This window comes from Calliphora vicina, chromosome 5 (assembly GCF_958450345.1).
Source record: "Calliphora vicina chromosome 5, idCalVici1.1, whole genome shotgun sequence".
NCBI classification, from domain to species: Eukaryota; Metazoa; Arthropoda; class Insecta; order Diptera; family Calliphoridae; genus Calliphora; species Calliphora vicina.
In genome coordinates this window covers 7,514,562-7,536,801 of record NC_088784.1, presented here as the reverse complement: position 1 = coordinate 7,536,801, position 22,240 = coordinate 7,514,562, and the positions used below count along the sequence as shown (strand labels likewise).

At 26.4% G+C, this 22,240-nt stretch overlaps 1 protein-coding gene across 1 annotated transcript in view; it reads left to right on the top strand.

The window, feature by feature from the left end:
• The window catches only part of pdm3 (pou domain motif 3), a 245,733-nt gene that overhangs the window by 33,134 nt on the left and 190,359 nt on the right, over nucleotides 1-22,240 (top strand). The window contains exon 2 of the mRNA XM_065513296.1: nucleotides 7,436-7,565. The gene's annotated coding sequence lies outside the window, so the exon portion shown is untranslated. The remainder of the gene's footprint in view (nucleotides 1-7,435; nucleotides 7,566-22,240) is intronic.

The following is a 22,240-nucleotide window of genomic DNA, read 5'->3' as shown; positions in this document are numbered from 1 at the left end:
GACGAAGAAATTCAAAAAATCACTCATAAATATAACGGAAGCAAAAGGCGTCTGAAGTATTTTTTTTTTTGGATATTGCTGCCACAGTATTAAACCATATTGTTCACTTTAAGTTTTGTACATGCTACTTGGTAAAACTGACACTTTAAAGCAAAAAATATATATATCGAAAAAAAGAAAAAAAAAATATATGCAATAAAAACAACAACCATAAGCGCCACCATAAATACCAACACTTGTGATATGTCCTCACTTTTCTAGTTGACACGTCATCAACTTTTACTCAACTCTAGTAAATATAGTAGATGTAGTTTTTGCTGCTGTTGTTGCTTACATGCTGCTTCTGCTTCTTGTACAAATTGTTTTTTATGGTCGCTAATGTGTTTTTTGTTGTTTTTTTTTTTGTTATTGCTGCCACTGTTTGTTGGGTAGTTGCTGTCTGTTGTGGCTGCTACTTGGATTTGTTGTTGAATGTATTGTACGAGTAGGTGTTTGTAATAATGTTTTAGTAGTTGTTACTAAAGTTTGTTGTGTTTTTTTTTTTTTGGTTTATTGTATTGTCTTGCCAAAGTGTCGGTAGGTATTTGGTTGCTTTTTAATGGATTTGTTTAAATAACTGTGACTATTTGATTTTTATTTTACACTCAACTCAAACTCTCTCTCTAACTTTTTACAAATTAAGTTGTTTATGTGTGTTTGAAGTGGTTGAGGTTTTTTTTTCGAAGTTTATAAAAGAAAAATTAAAAGGTTGTGGTCTTGGCTATGTAATCGTTATAAAGCAACCTGTTTGAACTTTGCGAATTTATTGATCATTGCTGTCGCTGTTATGTCAAGTGTGATTTGGTTTTTGTGGAAAATTCGAGTTTTTGTGTAAAAACTGAATTTTTGTGTAAAAACTATGTGTTTGTGTAAAAATTATGTTTTTGCGTAAAACTTAGTTTTTACACTGAATTTTTGTGTAATAACTGATTTTGTGTAAAACGGAATTTTGGTGTAAAATTTACGTTTGTGTGTAAAACAATGTTTTTGTGTAAAAACTATGATTTTGTGCATTAACGGAATTTTGGTTAAAAACTGAATTTTTGTGTAAAACTGAAGTTTGGTGTAAAATTTACGGTTTTGTGTAAAAATAATGTTTTTGTGTAAAATCGGAGTTTTTATAAACTATCATTTTGTGCATTAACGGAATTTTGGTTAAAAACTGAATTTTTGTGTAAAAACAGAGTTTTTGTGTAAAAACAGAGTTTTTGTGTAAAAACTGAATTTTTGTGTAATATCTATGATATTGTGTAAAACGGAATTTTGGTGTAAAATTTACGTTTTTGTGTAAAAACAATGTTTTTGTGTAAAAACAATGTTTTTGTGTAAAAACTATGATTTTGTGCATTAACGGAATTTTGGTTAAAATCTGAATTTTGTATAAAAACAGAGTTTTTGTGTTAACGGAATTTTGGTGTAAAATTTAAGTTTTTGTGTAAAAATAATGTTTTTGTGTAAAAACAGAGTTTTTGTGTAAAAACAGAGTTTTTGTGTAAAAACAGAGTTTTTGTGTAAAAACAGAGTTTTTGTGTAAAAACAGAGTTTTTGTGTAAAAACAGAGTTTTTGTGTAAAAACTAAGTTTTTGTGTAAAAACTAAGTTTTTGTGTAAAAACTAAGTTTTTGTGTAAAAACTAAGTTTTTGTGTAAAAACTAAGTTTTTGTGTAAAAACTAAGTTTTTGTGTAAAAACTAAGTTTTTGTGTAAAAACTAAGTTTTTGTGTAAAAATTATGTTTTTGAAAAACAGAGTTTTTGTGTAAAAACAGAATTTTTGTGTAAACAGAGTTTTTGTTTAAAAACAAAGTTTTTGTGTAAAACGGAATTTTGGTGTAAAATTTACGTTTTTTTGTAAAAATAATGTTTTTGTGTAAAAACTGTGTTTTTGTGTAAAAACTTAGTTTTTTGTGTAAAAACTTAGTTTTTGTGTAAAAACTTAGTTTTTGTGTAAAAACTTTGTTTTTGTGTAAAATTTACGGTTTTGGGTAAAAACAATGTTTTTGTGTAAAAACATTGTTTTTGTGTAAAAGCTATAATTGTGTTTAAAACGGAATTTTGGTATAAAATTTACGTTTTTGTGTTAAACTGAGTTTTTTGTGTAAAAATAGAGTTTTTATGTAAAAAGTAAGGTTTGGTGTAAACAAAGAGTTTCTATGTAAAAACAGAGTTTTTGTGTAAAAATTGTGGTTTTTTGTAAGTCTGTGTAAAAGATATAGACAGACAAGCTTTTAGACAGATTGCAATGAGATATATACCACGAAAATGTTTGGATTCAGCACACTATCGAGGGTTTATTCGACTAATAAGCAGCTGCCTTTTTCATTACACTAAGATTGGCTCTAATATTGCCTTGATTTAGTACCGGCTTTTATAAAGCAACTTTAGCGAAGATGGTATGATTTGCGAAGTTTATAAAATTTAGCATTTTGATCTTGCTTTAAAATACAATATGGGATGATTTACCTTGAAATTTAAGAAGTAGCTTTGAATTTTGGTAGTAGCAAGCAAATATACATTTTTGCATTCTTCTAGAAATCCTTTAAATTAAAAGATTTTTGTATATAGAATATTCAGCTTAGCTCAATAAAACATTTACACTTAATAATATCCTAGTTATTAACCCATAAATCTTAAATTATCTCAAATATTTCAGGAATTTTAACAAAATCTAAATACTTTCATTCATATAAAAAAATTTTGACACACATTTGTTAAAAATTTCTTTGTGGCTTTTTCTAATGTCTACTACTACACATAATACTAAACAAAAATCCCTTTTAGCTTATTTTTGTTACTTACAAAAGAAAAAACAAATAAAATCTTATAAAAATGTTACCCATATAGCAAAAAAAAAAGAAAATCCAGACAGACAGACGGACTGAGGGACAACCTGTTAAGCAAACCGACAACCATTCATTGACTGTTATAAGCAACAACAACAAATAAGTTATTTTTATACACCATAGTAGTAAAATGGTTAGGAAAAAAAAGGAATACATGCTAGACACTTGCCAGACACACTTTAGTTACTTGCTTACTTCATACATACATATTTCCTCGACTTCTGTGTATAGTAACTCGTACGTACGTACTTGGCTACACAAATAAAATTTCACAAAAAATATCTTTTCTAAAATTACAAAGAAAGCAATAGCAACAACAAGCAACAAAAATGTAGAAAAAATACAAAATCTCTAAAAATAAAACCCTTAGTAGAATTTTTTGTAGAAAAAAAAGAAGAAAAATTTGGCTTTTATGGTAGCAAGGCAACAGATGTTTGAAGTTGGTTTCTCAAATTTTACTTTTTCACACAACTCTTGGAAATTTGTATAACTCTGATGGAAAAATCCCTGTTTGTTTGTGTGTGTTTGAGTAGAGAGAGTGAAAGAAAGGAAAAAAAGCTTTAACATCTCTAACTGTGATGATGATGCGTTTCAGTTTAACCTTGATAAATTGTTTACATTTTTTTTTTCATTTTGGGTTATACAATTGTGTGTATGGCTGTGTGTAAAAGAATTTGTGGCCAAGAGTTGCCACAAATAACTGAAAAGGTTCTGGATACCAAAATAAATCCCAATTTATGGAGATTAGATGTTAATAGCGAAAAATGTTTAGTCAAATTCTAGAAATTTGTATATAAATCCAGTTTTTGAGTAAGTTTTATGTAAAAACATATTTTTTGTGTAAAAACAGAGTTTTTGTGTAAAAACAGAGTTTTTGTGTAAAAACTGATTTTTTGTGTAAAAACTGTTTTTTTGTGTAAAAACTGATTTTTTTGTGTAAAAACTGAGTTTTTGTGTAAAAACTGAGTTTTTGTGTAAAACTGAGTTTTTGTGTAAAAACTGAGATTTTGTGTAAAAACAGAGTTTTTGTGTAAAACTAGAGTTTTTGTGTAAAACTAGAGTTTTTGTGTAAAACCAGAGTTTTTGTGTAAAACCAGAGTTTATGTGTAAAACCATAGTTTTTGTGTAAAAACAAGAGTTTTTGTGTAAAAACAGAGTTTTGTGCTTTTGAGAAAAAAAGAGTGTTTTTGTGTAAATTCTTAGTTTTTGAGTAATAACTAAGAATTTTGTAAAAATATTATTAAATTTTGAAAGTTCGAAATTCTATAATCCTCGAAAACGAAAGAAACTTAATATGATATTTTTATATCGCAACATTGCCCAAGTTAGGAATTTAAGTTACAATTTTCGAACATAAAAAAAATCATATTTCTCATTTGAAAAACTAATATATTTAAAGTTTTCTTCAAATTTTGAATGTTCGAAATTTTAAAATCCTTGAAAACATAAAGAAGTCAACAATTTGTTGGCATATTTATAATCCTTAGCCTTTAGGCAATATTTCCCAGGTTTCAAAAATGTTTCGAACTTAAGTTCGAACTTCAGAAAAAAACGTTATTATTAAAAATTTTCTTCTGATATTGAAAGTTCGAAATATTATAAATCCCTGAAACCATAAGAAAATCAAAAAATTAGAATTTAACCAATATTTCTCAAATTTAAAAAATATTTCGAATTTTCGAACATTGAAAAATTTTCATTTTTTTTATAGCCATTTAAAAATCTAAACAAAAACTTTTAAAAGTTTTTAAAAAAAACTTTTAAAAATTTTTAAAAGTTCGAAATTCAAGAAATCCTAAAATCATAAGAAATCTAAGAATGTGCTTATTCGAATTTGAATTTTCGAACAAAAAACAGTTTTTCACAATAACTCCAAAATTTTCTTTATAAACAATAGCAAACAATAATTCAAACCTAAACTTAATAACTAATTGATTTCATCCCTCTTCTAGCGGTCTCTTTAAATCCTGGTTAACTCTGCCTTTTCAAACTCAAAATCGTTGCGATAAAAAGAAAGATTTTATTTATTACATTTTCTTTATCAACTAGATAGATGATATGTGTTGTATGGGAAAACTTTAGTGTTTATTTATTTTTATTTTTTTACATTTTGCTTCGGCATGATGATGTGATGTTGCCACAACAAATAAAATATTTTATACTACAAGATATTTTTTCATTTGCTTTGCCACACTTGCTGTGCAAGTGTTGCTTGCTACAAACGTTTGTCATAAAGGGAATTTCTTTTGTGGCTGTTTCTGTTTTTAGTGTTGGGTTTTTTTCTTCTTGGCTTTATTTGACTCTTGAGGGGTGAAGTTTAAATTGTTTAGTTAAGTGTTTTTTTTTTTGTTGCCAATATTACTTTTTTTCCTTTTCGGTTGTGATTTTATTATAATGATGTTGTTGGTTGGATTTTTTTCTAGTTTGAAATCTTCCTTTAGCTGTGTTTTGTAGAGTAAAAGAGAAGTTTTGCAAAAAAAAAAAAAACAAGTTGGCATGTCAACAGGTGGTTAATTGAGTACTTGTGTGATAATGTGATGTCTTTAGTTTCTTAAGGGGGAAACAAAAACTTGAAGTTTGTTTTTTTTCCTATTTGGTGATACGTTTGCTATGGGTTTTTTTGTTTGTTTGTTGGGAGCAATGTTATGAAATGCTTTATGGGAAAATCTTTTGTTAAACGGATGTTTGGTAAACACACAGATAAAAATGTAAAACAATACACAAAATCATTTGAAAAAATTTTATTTCATTTAAATGGTTTTTCTTTAAAAAAAAATAGTTTTTTCATCAACATGTTTTTATGTTTTTAAAAATCTATAGTTGTTTTAAATTCTAAAATCATTGAAATCAATAAAAAAATAATATTCTGCTTTCTCATTAACAAATCTGTACAAAAACTGAAATTATTTTAAATTTTCTTAAAATTTTGAAAGTTCGAAATTCTATAATCCCTGAAAACATAAGAAATTTAAAAAAGTGTTGACATATTTATAATCCTTAGATGTTAAGCAATATTTCCCAAGTTTCAAAAATTTTTCGAATTTTCGAACATTGAAAAAACTCTATATTTTTAATATTCGTTTAAAAATATATACAAAAAGCTTTATATTCTTAATCCTCATTAATAAAACTGTACAAAAACTGAAATTATTTAAAAAAAAAAATTTTAAAGTTCGAAATTCTAAAATCCCTGAAAACATAATAAAATCAAGAAAGTGTTGACACATTTAAAATCCTTAGACTTAAAAAAATATTTTCCTAGTTTCAAAAATGTTTCGAACCTAATTTCGAATTTCCGAATATTGAAAAAACTCGATAATTTTAACCCGCGTTCAAAAATATGTGCAAAAAGCTTCATATTCTTAATCCTCATTAACAAATCTATACAAAAACTGAAATTGTTTTAAATTTTCTTAAAATTTTTAAAGTTCGAAATTCTAAAGTCTCTGAAAACATAATAAAATCAAGAAAGTGTTAACATATTTAAAGTCCTTAGACTTAAAAAAATATTTTCCTAGTTTCAAAAATGTTTCGAACATAACTTCGAATTTTCGAACATTGAAAAAACTCGATATTTTTAATCCACGTTCAAAAATATGTGCAAAAAGCTTCATATTCTTGATCCTCATTAACAAATCTGTACAAAAACTGAAATTATTTTAAGTTTTCTCAATGTTTTGAAAGTTCGAAATTCTAAAATCTCTGAAAACATAATAAAATCAAGAAAGTGTTAACATATTTAAAATCCTTAGACTTAAAACAATATTTTCCAAGTTTCAAAAATTTTTCGAACATTACTTCGAATTTTCGAACATTGAAAAAAACTCGACATTTTTAATTATCGTTTAAAAATATTTGCAAAAAGCTTTATATTCTTGATCCTCATTAACAAATCTGTACAAAAACTGAAATTATTTTAAGTTTTCTTTAAATTTTGAAAGTTCGAAATTCTAAAATCCTTGAAAACATAAGAAATTCAAAAAAGTGTTGTCATATTTATAATCCTTACACATTAAACAATATTTTCCAAGTTTCAAAAATTTTTCGATCATAACTTTGAATTTTCGAACATTGAAAAAACCTTGATATTTTCAATATATGTACAAAAAGCTTCATATTCTTGTTCCTTATTAATAAATCTGTAGAAAAACTGAAATTATTTTAAATTTTCTTAAAATTTTGAAAGTTCGAAATTCAAAAATCCTTGAAAACTTAAGAAAATCAAGAAAGTATTGGCATATTTCAAATCCCTAGACTTTAAGCAATATTTTGCAAGTTAAAAAAATTTTTCGAACTTAATTTCGAATTTTCGAACATTGAAAAAAACTCGATATTTTTAATCCTTATTTAAAAATATGCATAAAAACCTTAACTATTTAAGATTTACTATAAATTAATAAAGTTCGAAATTCAGAAATCTATCTAAATGTAAAATAATAAGTTTTTCGAACTTAAGTTTTAATTATAGAATATTTAAAAAGTAATTATTATTGTTATTTTTAGTATTTTTTTATTATTTAAAAATTTTTTTGAAACTATTTCTTTAATTTTTTTCAGTTTCTATTTCTCTAAATCTGCAAACAAAAAAAAACCACTCAAAAAACTACAATTTATATTCATTTAAATTGCTTATGCAGTACAGCTGTTAATAAAGTGGTTACAAAACAAAAACTGGACCAAACAAAAGGTGAGTAATGTTTGACACCTTTCAATTTTCTTTGATTAAATATTCTTACAACTTAAATACAAAAATCACTACAAACTAAAACAATGAAGCTCTACACATAGCTAATTAAAAATTCTAAACACATTCAACATTAAAGAAACAGAAAAAAATATAAAACTTATCATTTGGTGTCTGAATGACAGGCAAACATTTACAAGTTTAAGTCAATAAATGCTGTTTAAAAGGCCTGTTCTTTTTTCTGTCTTGGCTTGGCTGGCTGGCTGCATTATTATGGATCAAACAATTTTATCAAAACATGCAGTAAAAATACTTCGTTGCAGGAATGTGTGTGTTGTGGCTTTAAAACTGAACTCCTCCTTCATTCATGCGTTTAGTATTTTTTTTCAGTTTTTATTTTATGCATAAATTTTATTATGATTTCTGTAAATCTTTAGTAATAATCAACATTATATTTTTTTTGTAGTTACTAAATAATACAATAGTATTTATTGATTTGTATGAATGTATGTTGTGTCTAAAAGTTCATTTTCGTTTAAAATGCGTGTAAATTTAAATGTTTCTTAGTAAATTCCTATAAATTGTATTTATTTAGCGTCAGTTTTTTTTTATTTTTAACTATAATTTCTTTCTTATAAATTGTTATATTTTAGTTAGTTTTTTTTTTGCTATAGAAACTTGATATGGCTACAATTATTTGTGTACCCTACACTTTGTTTTATAAATACAAACAAATTAATATTCAAAATTTAATTCGCGACTAAAAAATATTTGATTTGAAATTATATTCACTCTTGATCGAGCTTTAATTTTAATAATGTGTTCATACAGAAAAATTCATATTCATGACACCGAACCGTACACTTTCGTAAAATTTAATTCCTGAATAAAAAACATTCGTTTTAGAGTTTGAAATTACATTCACTCTCGAACGAGCTTTAATTTTAATAATGTGTTCACACAGTAAAATGCATATTAATATTCTTGATACTTTCATAAGATTTAAGTCGTGAATAAAAATGATTCATTTTAGAGTTTGGAATTACATTCACTCGCGATTGAATTGAAAACAGTCAGAATTAGTTTCCTGGAATTGTGTGATAACACAGGGTGTCTCGCATTCGTCTAGGCCTTATGCAGTTGTCTCATTTGTTTTAGTTTAATTTGATTTGTTCGATTTATTTCGTTGTTATTCCTCATGTAATTTAACGGTAATGAACGTTTATGGTGTTATTTATGAGTTTTGCGATAATTTTTTTTTTTATATATTTTTTTGTTCGTTGTTCATTTTTATTTAAACAATATTTAAAATATCACATTATACATACAGGTAAAAGATATTGGCAACATATCAAGTTTGAATTTTGTTTTTTTTTATTACTTACATTTGCTATTGTTTTTTTTTGAAAGGTAGGCTTATAATGTCTTAAAGTATTTAAAGAATTTAAACACGGATTTTAATGTTGTATGTTTAAAGAATATTAAATATTTGTGTTTAAGCAGGATTTTAAGCTAAAGAATGGTTATTGCTATAAAAATCATATGTGTATGAATAAATTACAATAGTTAAAATTAACCTAGATTTGTAAAAACCATAAATTTATAAATAATAACGAAATTCCTAAGAAATTTAAATCAATATGAAAATATGTATATAATAATCATTAAAGAAGGATTTAAATTTAGTAATAGTAAAATAAAAATGCTTTATAAGGTGAATTTTATAGGGTTTGTATTGGCTTAAAGCCAAGGAAAGAGTAGTTTAATATCATTAATATAATTGTATATCCTTTACAAAGTAATAAAGCTATATCTATATAAGTTTGTGCAAAATATAGCTGTCGCTGAACTACTTAATTCAAATTTGAGTTACTTTTATACTTCAGCGATCTCGAATACATAGACCACCTTGGAACTTATAAACAAATATTCTAAAGGTCTCATGGCGGCTTTCTCTAACATATACAGTGCACTCGCGATAATATGAACATCCCGAAATATGAACACTTTTTACTTTCATTGGCTACACTAAAATATGAACTTAGTGTGCAAGAGCTTTAAAATATGAACAGCTTATTTTTGTTTTTTAACGTATTTTATATATCTACACAGAGTTGAAATCTAAATCAATAGGGTAGTGGCATAATAATTTGGGCATTTCTCTAGCTGTAGTTGGGAATTAAATTTCATTTGCAAATATGAACAATCTTGCAAAAGTGAACTGGCCCTGTTTTAATTAGTTGATATTATCGAGAGTGCACTGTATTTTAATTTACATTCTATAACATTTTAATTATAACTATGTATCATTATAGAAATTATATTTATTAATGTGATCAGAGCTTCAAATTAATTAAATCAATATGAGCTTAATTCATTAAAATCTTAATTCGGATTTAAAAAAATTTAGCCATTCATTCGCAACATCTAATTACATATTTGGCTTTATTCAAAGGTTTTTATTTAAATAGAATTCATTCCCATCTTAATGCTTCATATCCGAAGCAAAAAAACTGCTCATATTTTGAGGCCAATAACGAATCACGCCAATATCGGATACTCTGTTCCAAAGTGAAGCGTATCCCAGAGAGAGCGATCTGCATCGATCGAAACAAATTGTAGTCGCACAGGGCACGGTTTGGACTATAAAGCGGGTGTGATAAAACTTCACATCCACTTCATTCTAAATACCTTTTAACAGGTAGTGCAACATGTGGCCGAGCATTGTCATTATGGAATATTACGGTTTTTATTCTGGACGTTTTTCGGCCAATGCTCGCCTCAGTTGTGTTCGATACAGGTTCCCTATGATGGTCTGGTCAGTTTTGAGCAGCTCAAATTGTTAGGACCCTTTTGATCCCACCAAATACAGAGAATTACCTTAGCGCCATGGATATTTGGCTTAGGTGTCGATTCGGCTGGTTGGCCGAGCTTCACATACGATCTCTTAAGCTTCGGGTTATCGTAATGGATCTATTTTTCATCGTAAATAATGATTCGGTGCAAAACGATTTTCTTTTATAGCATTCAAACAGAATTTCATACATGCAAAATCTTTTTTTTAAGGTCTCTCAGCATCAATTCTTATGGTACCGAATTTACCTGTTTTTGGATAAATCCTGCTGCTCGAAAACGTTTTGAAATTGCTGATGGAATAGCTCCCAATGATTTTGCATGATCTTGTTGAGTTTGACAATAACACGGTGCTACGATGGAAAAAAAACTTGGAAAACGACCTAGCGTGGGTTATAGGGCTTGATGAGTACATTACAAATTGTGTCAAAAAATTTCAAAAACACCCTCAAATTCAGAAGTTATTCTGAAAAAACCGTTTTCAGTGATGTTCGTCAACTTATCGATCTGTAACTCAGTCAGTTTTCGTCCGACTTTAAATTAGTTAACGGGTTTGGAAAGAAAACTGATTACGCTTTAAAATTACGTGCAGTTTTTTATACATTTGTAAGTTATAAGTATTGTTTTTCTTAAGAATATCTAAAAGAAAAACAAAATTTATCAACTTTTTTGATTTTAGTCGCTTTTCATTGCTTATTTTGATATGGAAGCTTATAAAACTTTATACCAACATATATAGGAAATTTAGTTCTTAACAAAACATGGTTTCAATTACTCAATCAAACTTTTAATTAACACCATTTTTAGTATTTTCTCCCCCAGCGCATATGAATAAAAAAAAACAAAAAACTGTAGAAAAAAAAATATTTGTAAAATATTGAAATATTTTCGAACTTTTTTCAAAACAGTTTAATATCTTTTTCAAATATAATACGATTTTAACAAGTAATATCTCATTTTTTCCCATATAAAGTTGTCTTTAAAACACTGTGCAAAAAAGAATAGATTTTTATAATTAAAATAACTATTGTTGAATTTGAAAAATTATTAAGAAAATAAAAAATAAAGCGAAACTTTTAATAAAAACTTACTAAATTTTTTCCATACATGCATACATTTTATGAAAGCTTAATTCTTTGTCTATCCACAATTGTTTAAAATTTTGAAATCGGTCTAAAAATGTGTGAGTTAGAGGTACTAAAGTACTACGACCTAACCTAAAACAGTATTTTCAAAATATCTCAAAATTTTGAGGGTGTTTCAAAATCATTGAAAACGGTTTCAGTATGTCCTCACCTAGGCCATTAGGTCGCTTTTCAAGTTCTGACAAAATGTGTCATTTTGTAGCAGAGTGTAATCATCATGGAGTAAATCCATTAGTTCTTCGAATTCAAACTTTTTTGGCTGGCCTGGGCGATCTTTGTCTTCCGTGTCAAAATCACCATTTCTGAACAGCACAAACCATCTCTAGCACGTCGGAACACATTCACCACATCCTAATTAAAGAAGTAAAGCTAAACTTCCCGCATATGGCGTTTTGTTGGCACAAAATTCGACATTTTCGAATCAAAAAAAACTTTGTTGTTTACACTAGAATGTTCAAAAACTAAGTGAGAATAAATGACAGATTTGTACCCTTCAAAATCTCTAACTAACAACATCTAATTTGTTTGCTTCATTCAATGGCTTTTATTTAAATAGAATTCATTCATCATTGAACTAATTCATTACAAAATTCACTCAACCTTTGAATGATTAAATTTTTATTAATTCATTCTATTTTGTTTTGCTTTTAATCAATTACCAAATGAATTGAAACAATTTGAGTTAAGCCTTTTTGTAATAGATTTGAATTGAAGAAAAATTTAATCATTTAATACTTTTTTAAGGACATTTAGTAATGGATTTGAATTAAAGAAAATTTGAATAATTCAATAAGGAATTAACTCTGTAAAGAATGAAATTTTAAAGGAATGAATTCAATACATTTGAAGTACAGATGAATTAGGCCTATGAATTTATTCGTAAAGAACTCAAGCTTTTGCTTTGCTTTTAATCAATTGCAAAATCAATTGAAACAAACCGAGTTAAGCTTTTTTGTAATATATTTAATCCTTCAATACACTTGTAAAGCCTTTAAAGCCATATAATGGATTTGAAATAAATAAAATTTGAATAATTTCTTAAGGAATTAACTGTGAAAATTTGAATAATTCAATAAGGAATTATTTCTGTAAAGAATGAAATCTCAAAGCAATGAATTCAATACATTTGAAGTACAGAGAAATTAGGCCTATGAATTTATTCATAAAGAATTCATTAACGGCATGGCTTTTCATTTGCGTTTAGTCAATTTCAAAATGAATTGAAACCAATTGAGTTAAACCTTTTTGGAACAGATGTGAATTAAAGAAAATTTCACTGATTCAATACGTTTGAAAAGCCATTTTGTAATGGATTTGAATTAAAGAAAATTTGAATTAATTTTGTAAATAAATAAATCTCTAAGCAATGAATTCAACACAGTTGAAGTACAATGGAATTAGGCCTATGAATTTATGCGTAATGAATTGACTAATGCAAAGATTAAGAGATACAAATTAATTTGATTTTGGCATTAAGAATTAATACTTTCGAACCTTTGAGTGTTGTAGTACCTGTTTTAAATTGTCTATTATTAGTTTTTTAGATTTAAATAAATGAATAACGCTTAATCATTATTATATGAACACAATTAATACAAAATATCAAAGTTGAAAACTTAATTGAAATAAAAATAATATAAAATTGTTTTACTTATTTTATGTGTACTTAATGATTAAATAAAATTGATTACAAACTACTTATAGAATATTATATTTAATGTGTTATTGAACTAAAGCAAGGTTAAATTATTAGTATACATTAAATGTAATCAATGTCATAAAAACCTTAGAGAAATTAAGACTGTTCTATAATAGAGTTTGCTATGGGTTCAAAAAGAAATATAAAAGTTATTTTATTTAATAACAAGCCTAGTATCGCTTGATCTTTATTATGAACCGAAACATAAACTTAGGCATTTCCTTTTGAATGATAATTTCATTAAGACCCAACACAATGCACTGCATGACTAGGTGTTGTCCCCTGTTCAAAAAGTTTGGTTTGTTTTCGTAAAAACCTAACTTATCAATTATTTCATTCCATACTTTTTTTTCAAATTATTTTAATTTAAATATGTTTCCAATATTAAACTATTTACTATTAAAAAAAAATCCATCATGCATTTAAATTTATTATAAAATATACAAAATGTACCATATCTCTCCAAACAGCTTATTATATTCTAATTAAAAGGTTAAATATCTTTGCAATGAACTTTTTAAATGCATAATAAATACATACATGTGATCATTACAAAACGAACAAAATCATTTCTTCTTACTTAATTTTTTTTTATAAATCACAAATTATTTAAATGAATTTAAATTATAACTCATTGAAAATATTTAGAGACGAAAAGAAAGAATGAGAAAAGAAAAAAGTAACCTCAAAAGTACAAAAAATCACCACTTAATAAATAATAATGTTGATGATGATCAACAGATATTTAACGAATAATAAAGTACAAATCAATTAATAACAAATACAATCACAGACTTTCACACACAGTTACTCTGTAAGTATGTATAAGAGAATGTACCCAGCAGTTCTCAGAGACTTAACCGAACTAGTGATTTTACCTAAGTCACCTCTAGTCCTAAGTAGAGGTTAAATTGGCACAACATTGATTACAAAGAGGCTGTCTGATGGCTGGTTCAAAGTAGTCAACATATGGAATTCAGATACCGATTACATAGAGTCAGTTACCTTATTAGTTACCTAGCTGGTTACTTGACTAGCTACATAACTATTTCTTTTAATAGGTACGTCTCCTAAGCGAAATCTAATTGACCCCAAATAGTCAGTGTACTCAACTCAATCAGCTACAAAGAGAGAGTCTTATAGTCTCTTCTTACTTGTTGATTCATTCTCCGGGAACTCACGTATAATTTACTGAGAGACAGTCCAAATACTAGTTACAATAGGACAGTCAAATAACCGGTACCAAATAGTCTACGAATAACATGTTCTAATAATTACTTATTAAAATATAGAGATAAAAGTTCAAAATGATATCAGCCTTGATTATTTAGAGTGTCTAAAGTGACAACTGACGTCACGCCATATTACCTGGGATGTATAAAGTAACCAATTAACTTCCCTTTGCACTACAAATGATGTGAAAATACTTAAATTGGAGTCAGCCAAAAGATCGGGCACTAGTGAAAATTACTTCCTATAAGGGAGACATTAACCACTTGTAAAACTGCTGGGTATATGACAACTATGCTAGTGTTTGTAATAATAAAAAAGACAAATTATGAATTAATTTAGAGTGAAATGAACAAATAAATAAATAAGTAATAATAAGAAATCAGGGTTAAATTAATCAAAGAATATTAAGACAAATAAATATGTAAAAAAATGAATAAAATATATTAAAAGAAGAAAAAAACTTAAGTGAAAAAGTAAGCAGAATTTCAACATTAGTACACTTAAAGAAATTAAGCAAATACATTAAATTTATGAGCAATATGTATGGAAGCTTCGTGAAGCTTCTCAAAGGAAATTGACAAGCTTTAAGCGAATTATAAATAAAACAATATTTTATAAATAAATGTTTAAATTTTTACATAACCCTCAGATATTTCATTATTAAGAGTTAATAAATTCTAATAATATAATAGATTATGACCCCTTTTATTACAACATCAACTTAAATTGCCAGTTTATCTAACTTATTAACTCTATAAATGTAGCTAATTTAAAAAAAAAAAATAAAAATTTTCTGCCTATCTCCTCTCTCCCTATAAATATCATTACAAAAATCGCATGCTTTTAATTAACAAAATTATAATTTCATATATGGGGGATTTCATGCCAAACGAAGCAACTTTTGAAATAGATTTTGACACCCTCTAACTCAGAGAGTTCTCGAACGATCTTGGTGCAAATTTTATACCTATCGGAAGACATTGATTTCAAAAATTGTATCACTTGTCACGAAATCTCCCATATATTAAATAAACTCAACCCTTTAATTGCAAACACATACTTATAATTAAAACTGTTTACACTTATTACGGATTTAAACAATGTTGCGTAAATAATTATCTATACAAACTAATAACATATATATAATTATTAAATTAGAATAAGGTTTAATATACTTTAATTAGCACTAACACAAATATAATCAAACGAATTTCTATTAAATGAATTAATTAAACTTTGTATTTAGTAATTATAATATTTAAAACAATGTTGCAGTTATAGCATGTTATGTATTACTTTCTTAGTATTTAGAATAGTTAATTATAGAACTGTATATAATAATAAATGTTTAACAAATAAGAGAGCTATATTCGGCTGCGCCGAATCTTATATAGCCTTCACCAAATTATACTTCAAAATAAAAAAAATGATTTTTTTTTTCCAAAGTAGTTTTTTTGCATTTCTTTTTTCGAATTGTTATTTTAATTTTTGTTTTTTAAATTTAAATTTTCTGTTTAAATTTGAAAAAAAAATTCGGCTTAAAAAAATATTTTTTTCCCAAGTAGTTTTTATGGATTTTTTTTTCGAATTGTTATTTTTTTAATTTAAAATTTATTTTTTTTTTAAATTTGAAAAAAAAATTTTTTGTTTTTTCAATTTTTTTTTTGAGAAAAAAAAAATCGGCTTAAAAAAATATTTTTTTCCCAAGTAGTTTTTTTGCATTTTTTATTTTGAATTGTTATTTTAATTTTTTTTTAAATTTTAAATTTTTTGTTTTTTTAATTTAAATTTTTTTTTTTTTTTAAATTTAAAATTTTTTTTTTCCGATTTTGACCCATTGTAGGTCCAACTTACTTTGGTCTTATATACGTCGTTGCAAAGGTCTTTGAAATATGTATCTATCATTAGATATCCATATTGTCTATATTAATGTCTTAGTAATCCAGATATAGGTCAAAAATCGAGGTTGTCCTGGTTTTTTTCCTCATATCTCAGCCATTTGTGGACCGATTTTGCTGATAGGAAACTTCTCGAAAGCTAGTCTGAGAGAATTATTGAAGATTCGGATCCCGAAGATATCTGGGGTCTTCAGAAAATTGATTTCAACAAACAGACGGACATGGATTAATCGACTCCGCTATCTATAAGGATCCAGAGAGTCGGAAAATTATATTGTGGAAATTATAAACGGAATGACAAACTCATATATACCCTTTCAAGAAGGTGAAGGGTATAAAAAACAAATAAGAGAGCTATATTCGGCTGTGCCGAATCTTATATACCCTTCACCAAATTATACTTTAAAATAAAAATTTTAAATATTTTTAGGTAAACAAAATTTAAATTTTTTTTCCAGTTGTGTTTTCGAAATTGTTTTTTAAATTTTTTTTTTTTAATTTTTTTTTTAAAATTTTTTTTTTTTTAATATGAAAAAAATTCGGGTTAAAAATATTTTTTCCGATTTTGACCAATTATAGGTCCAACTTACTATGGTCATATATACGTCGTTGCACAGGTCTTTGAAATATCTATTATTAGATATCCATATTGTCTATAATAATGATTTAGTAATCCAGATATGGGTAATAAATAGGTCAAAAATCTTGGTTGTCCTGGTTTTTTCCTTATATCTCAGCCATTTGTGGACCGATTTTGCTGATAGGAAACTTCTCGAAAGCAAGTGTGACAGAATTATTGAAGATTCGAATTTCGAAGATTTCTGGGGTCTTCAGAAAATTGATTCAACAAACAGACGGACAGACAGACGGACATGGCTTAATGGACTCTTTATTATATTGTGGAAATTACAAACGGAATGACAAATTTATTATACCCTTCTCACGAAGGTGAAGGGTATAAAAAATAATCTAGACTTTGAAGCCCCCCATAGGAGAGTTGTGATGTAACAGTTTCGTCATGACAATCGAATTTGTAGCCAAAATGTCAATGAATATTTGTCTTTAGATTTAGATTTGTTTGAATATTTAAAGCTTTACCCTTTTTAAATGATCATAAATCCATATATTAGCAACATGTATCCAAAGATTTTGAAATGTTTCCTATCTAAAAAATGTTTCCAATATCAAAAATCTCATACTAATCACAATAACAACCAATTTAAGCATATTTGTTAAAATCTACAGCATATCTCTTTAACATAACATGTAGCTGTCTTTTAAATTTAAGCAAACATACAGAATATGTAACCAAAATAATTCATATCAAATTATTAAAATAATATTTCCATATTTTTCTCTAAAGACAAATTGCTATTAACTAAATAAAGTCTTATAAACAAATACCTTTAACACATTAAGCTTGATTAAAACCTAAACGATTTTAATGCTAAAATTATAAGTTTTTTTTTCTTTGCAATTTTGATTTTCAAACAAGGAATAATAAATAGGAGCTTAAACAACTAGCTGCAGATCATAAATGTATAACAAAAAATATTGAAATATAACACCCAATTGCTGCAGATACATTTAAACATATTTGCAAATATATATAACTATTTTTACCATATGACAGAGATAAAGTCATAGATGTATGTATGGAAACATATTTTGTATATGACTTAGTCATGGATTTATATTAAAAGACAAAAATTGTGTTGTATAAATGATAGTTAAAAGCTGAGTATAAGAAATATTAGGGGTTTAGATAAATTTTGGAGAAACTTTTTCAATTTGCGGTAATTCTGCAAGTTTTACTCAGCATTTTTCTGTCTAGCCCAAAAACTTTTCATTACCCCCATAAATCTCCTCATACTGCAGCTGTCTATATGAACACATATATAAATTTTACATTAACTGCAAAACACTGTAAAGTTAAATGACATAATGAGGTATATTTTGCATTATTTAAAAAAAAAAATACAAAAAAAAATATTGTAGTGTTTAGTCAACAACATAAAAGCAACACATTTACCAGCGAGGGGGAGCAGTTACTTAAAGGCGTTTAAATGCAAAAATAGTATAATCATTCGAAATTAAAATTAACTTCTCTCTTTACACCTCATATAGTTTTATTTTGCTCACAATAAAAATATTTTTTAAATTAGTGTTAAAGTAATAACAAAAAAAACTAAAACCTGAGCAGACTTTAATAAGTTTTAAAGTGGTAAATGTTGGTGGTAATTTTGTTTAACAAGTTGAGTGTGTAAAAATTATTAAAAAACTATTTTTCTTTCATGCATACATATTTCAAATTAAAATTTAAAGGTGTGATTATAGAGATTGTTAAATTAAACCAAAGACAAATAGTTAAATTGTAAGTACCCTACTTTGGGAAAGGAAATTAGGTGGATAATGAAAGGTTGGAAATGTCAGCAACATGTTGCTATATAATGAAAAGTCATTCTAAATTGTATTGCTGCTAATTTAATGTATAATATAACATTAGCAACATGTTGCTGATACATTTAACTCATGATTATTTGCTATTCAACAAATTTACTTATTTTTAGCAACATGTTTTATAATAAGCAACATTTTGACATTTAGAAAATGCCACGAGAAATGTTGATAAATATCAATGCAACATGTTGCTATAGCTTCATATTATGAAATATTCCATAAATATTTTTACTAACCCAAAAAATTAAAAAAAACCAAAGCTTAGCAACATGTTGATAAATTTTTTTATCCAACTATTTGCTATAGCATCATATTGTCAAATATTGCAAAAATACTGTTACTGCAACAAAAAAATTTAATGAAAAAATGCTTAGCAACACGTTGCTGTAACATTTGTTTATGCAACATGTTGCCTTAACTTCATATTACGAACTATTCGAAAACTACTGTTACTATAGACAACAATTAAAAAAACCAAGCTTAGCAATATGTAGCTGACAAAATTTTTTATGCAACATGTTGCTATAACTTCATATTACGAAATATTCAAAAAATACTGTTACTATATCGCAAATATTAAAAAAAGCAAATCTTAGCAACATGTTGCAGATAAATATTTTTATGCAACATGTTGCTATAACTTCATATTACGAAATATTCTAAAAATACTGTTACTATATCACAATAATTAATAAAACAAAGCTTAGCAACATGTTGCAGATCAATTTTTTTTATCCAACAAGTTGATATAGCATCATATAATGAAATATTCCAAAAATACTGTTACTACATTACAAAAATTAAATAAAACAAAGCTTAGCAACATGTTGGTGATAAATTTTTTTTATGAAACAAGTTGCTATAGATCAATATTACGAAATATTCTAAAACTACTGTTACTATATGACAAAAATTAAAAAAAAGGCGTAGCAACATGTTGCTGGTAAATATTTTTATCCAACATGTTGCTATAGCTTAATATTTCGAAATATTCAAAAAATACTATTACCATATCGTAAATATTAAAAAAAACAAAGCTTAGCAACATGTTGCAAATAAATATTTTTATGCAATATGTTTTTATAACTTCATATTACGAAATATTCTTAAAATACTGTTACTTATTACAATACTTAATAAAACAAAGCTTAGCAACATGTTGCACATAAATTTTTTTATCCAATAAGTTGCTACAGCTTCATATTATGAAATATTCCAAAAATACTGTTACTACATCACAGAAATTACAAGCACAATGCTTAGCAACATGTTGCCGATAAATTTGTTTATGCAACACGTTTCTATAGCATCGTATTATGAAATATTCTAAAACTACTGTTACTATATCACAAAAATTAAAAAAAACGAAGCTTAGCAACATGTTGCTGGTAAATATTTCTAGGTAACATGTTACTATGCTTTATATTCCGAAATATTCTAAAATTACTGTTACTATATCATAATAGTTAATAAAACAATGCTGAAAAATATTTTTATGCAACATGTTGCTATAGCTTCATATTACGAAATATTCCAAAAATATATATCAAAAAAATACTACATCAAAAAAATGGAAAAAGCTTAGCAACATGTTGCTGATACATTTTCAACATTAATCTATGATCTTTTTTCTTTCCAATACATTTTTAGATATATCTAATAATTTCAATAACTTTTGAACATTTGCAACATGTTTTTTAACTTTAGCAACATGTTTCTATTAAGAAAAATAAATTTAAATTGTATTGTAACTTAATTTATACACGAAAAATTATGCTGAATCACAAAAAAAATCACAAAAAAAATCAATTCAAAATTACTTAGCAACATGTTGCTGATACATTTTCTACTATTTGATTATTTCTTTACGAAAGTATATCTTGTAACCACAACCTATTTATCTAAGTTATAAACAACATGTTAAGTTAAAGCAACATGTTGCTGACGCATTTTCTACACTAATCTTTAATTATTTCTTTACCAAGGTATGTCTTGTAACCACAAACAAGTTATCAACATGTTGCATAGAAACAAATCTATTAAATATATAACAAAATCCTTAAAATTACATATTTTAAGCTGCAATATGTTTAGAATAAAAGAATTTATTTTGTCATAAATATAATACAAAGAACATAAACGGTTTTAAGCAAGATGTTTTTAAGAAAATGAAATATACTTTTAGATTTTTAGCAGCAACATTTGTATAATAATAGAAATGATATTGCCATAATAAAAATAATTCTTTCAGCAACATATTGCTAAGTTCTAAATTAAGATTTATCATATTTCTTTAAACAGTTCTTCAACAACAAAAATTAATGTTTATGTCTTTCATGTTTATTACCTTGAAATAACCATTGTCTTTCTTACAACCAGCTTTTAAGCATTAATTTTTAATGCAAATTTCCACAATTTTCAATAAAACTTTCAAATTTACGCACATAATTTTGTTAGTTGTTTTTGTTTTTTCTAATGTGCTGTGCCACAACCTCATTTTAAAGCCATACATACAGGCTTACAGAGTTTGGCTTGCAGCACAGACAGGCCACAACCCAATAAAGGAGAGAATTATAAGCAGTCATAATAGCTTGCAGACAGAAATTTGTACTGCAATGCACTGCACATATAACATTAAGCAAAAGCCGTTAAAATTTATGTTTAACAGAAATTGAAAAATAAAAAAATGTTATATGTATGTATGTGCTCGTATATATAAAAATCTATGTTGCCTACTTATGTCATAATTTAATTGTCTCTCTTACACACTGTTAGATTTAAATGATTATAGGCCCAGCAGGAAATTTTGGTTTAAAGATACTAATCCAAGATTTTTAGAGGGTCTTTGTATCAAACAAGTCATTAGGTTGGCACACTGTAGATATGCAATAAATTACTTATACATCGAGACAATTGTTTTGTTGTGAGAACCTAGTATGTTGACAATCGAATGATTCAGTTTTCATTATCGAATTTTCCAGTTAGATTCTAAAACAAATATTTGGCTATTGTCAGTTGGTAAAGATGAATTCAATCGTAGTTCAGTTGGTAGAGAGGAATTACGATTGAATTCATCTTTACCAACTTCAGTTGGTAGAGAGGAATTACGATTGAATTCATATTTACCAACTTACTATATGTTGCCAGATCCGAAAAAAATCTATCTATACAATCAAATCATTGGATTATCAACATGTTTTTCTCTGTCGAAGCAACTACCCAAGCTACATATGAGGCCATCAGCGCAAAAGTGGTGTAAGTTGAATATAAATAATTTGGGGTTACACCACTTTTGCATTGACAGCCTCATACTTGTCATTTATTAAGTCATTACTTCTGAAACAAAAGGATTATAATAATAAACAAAACTAGTAAACTTACAATTGTTTT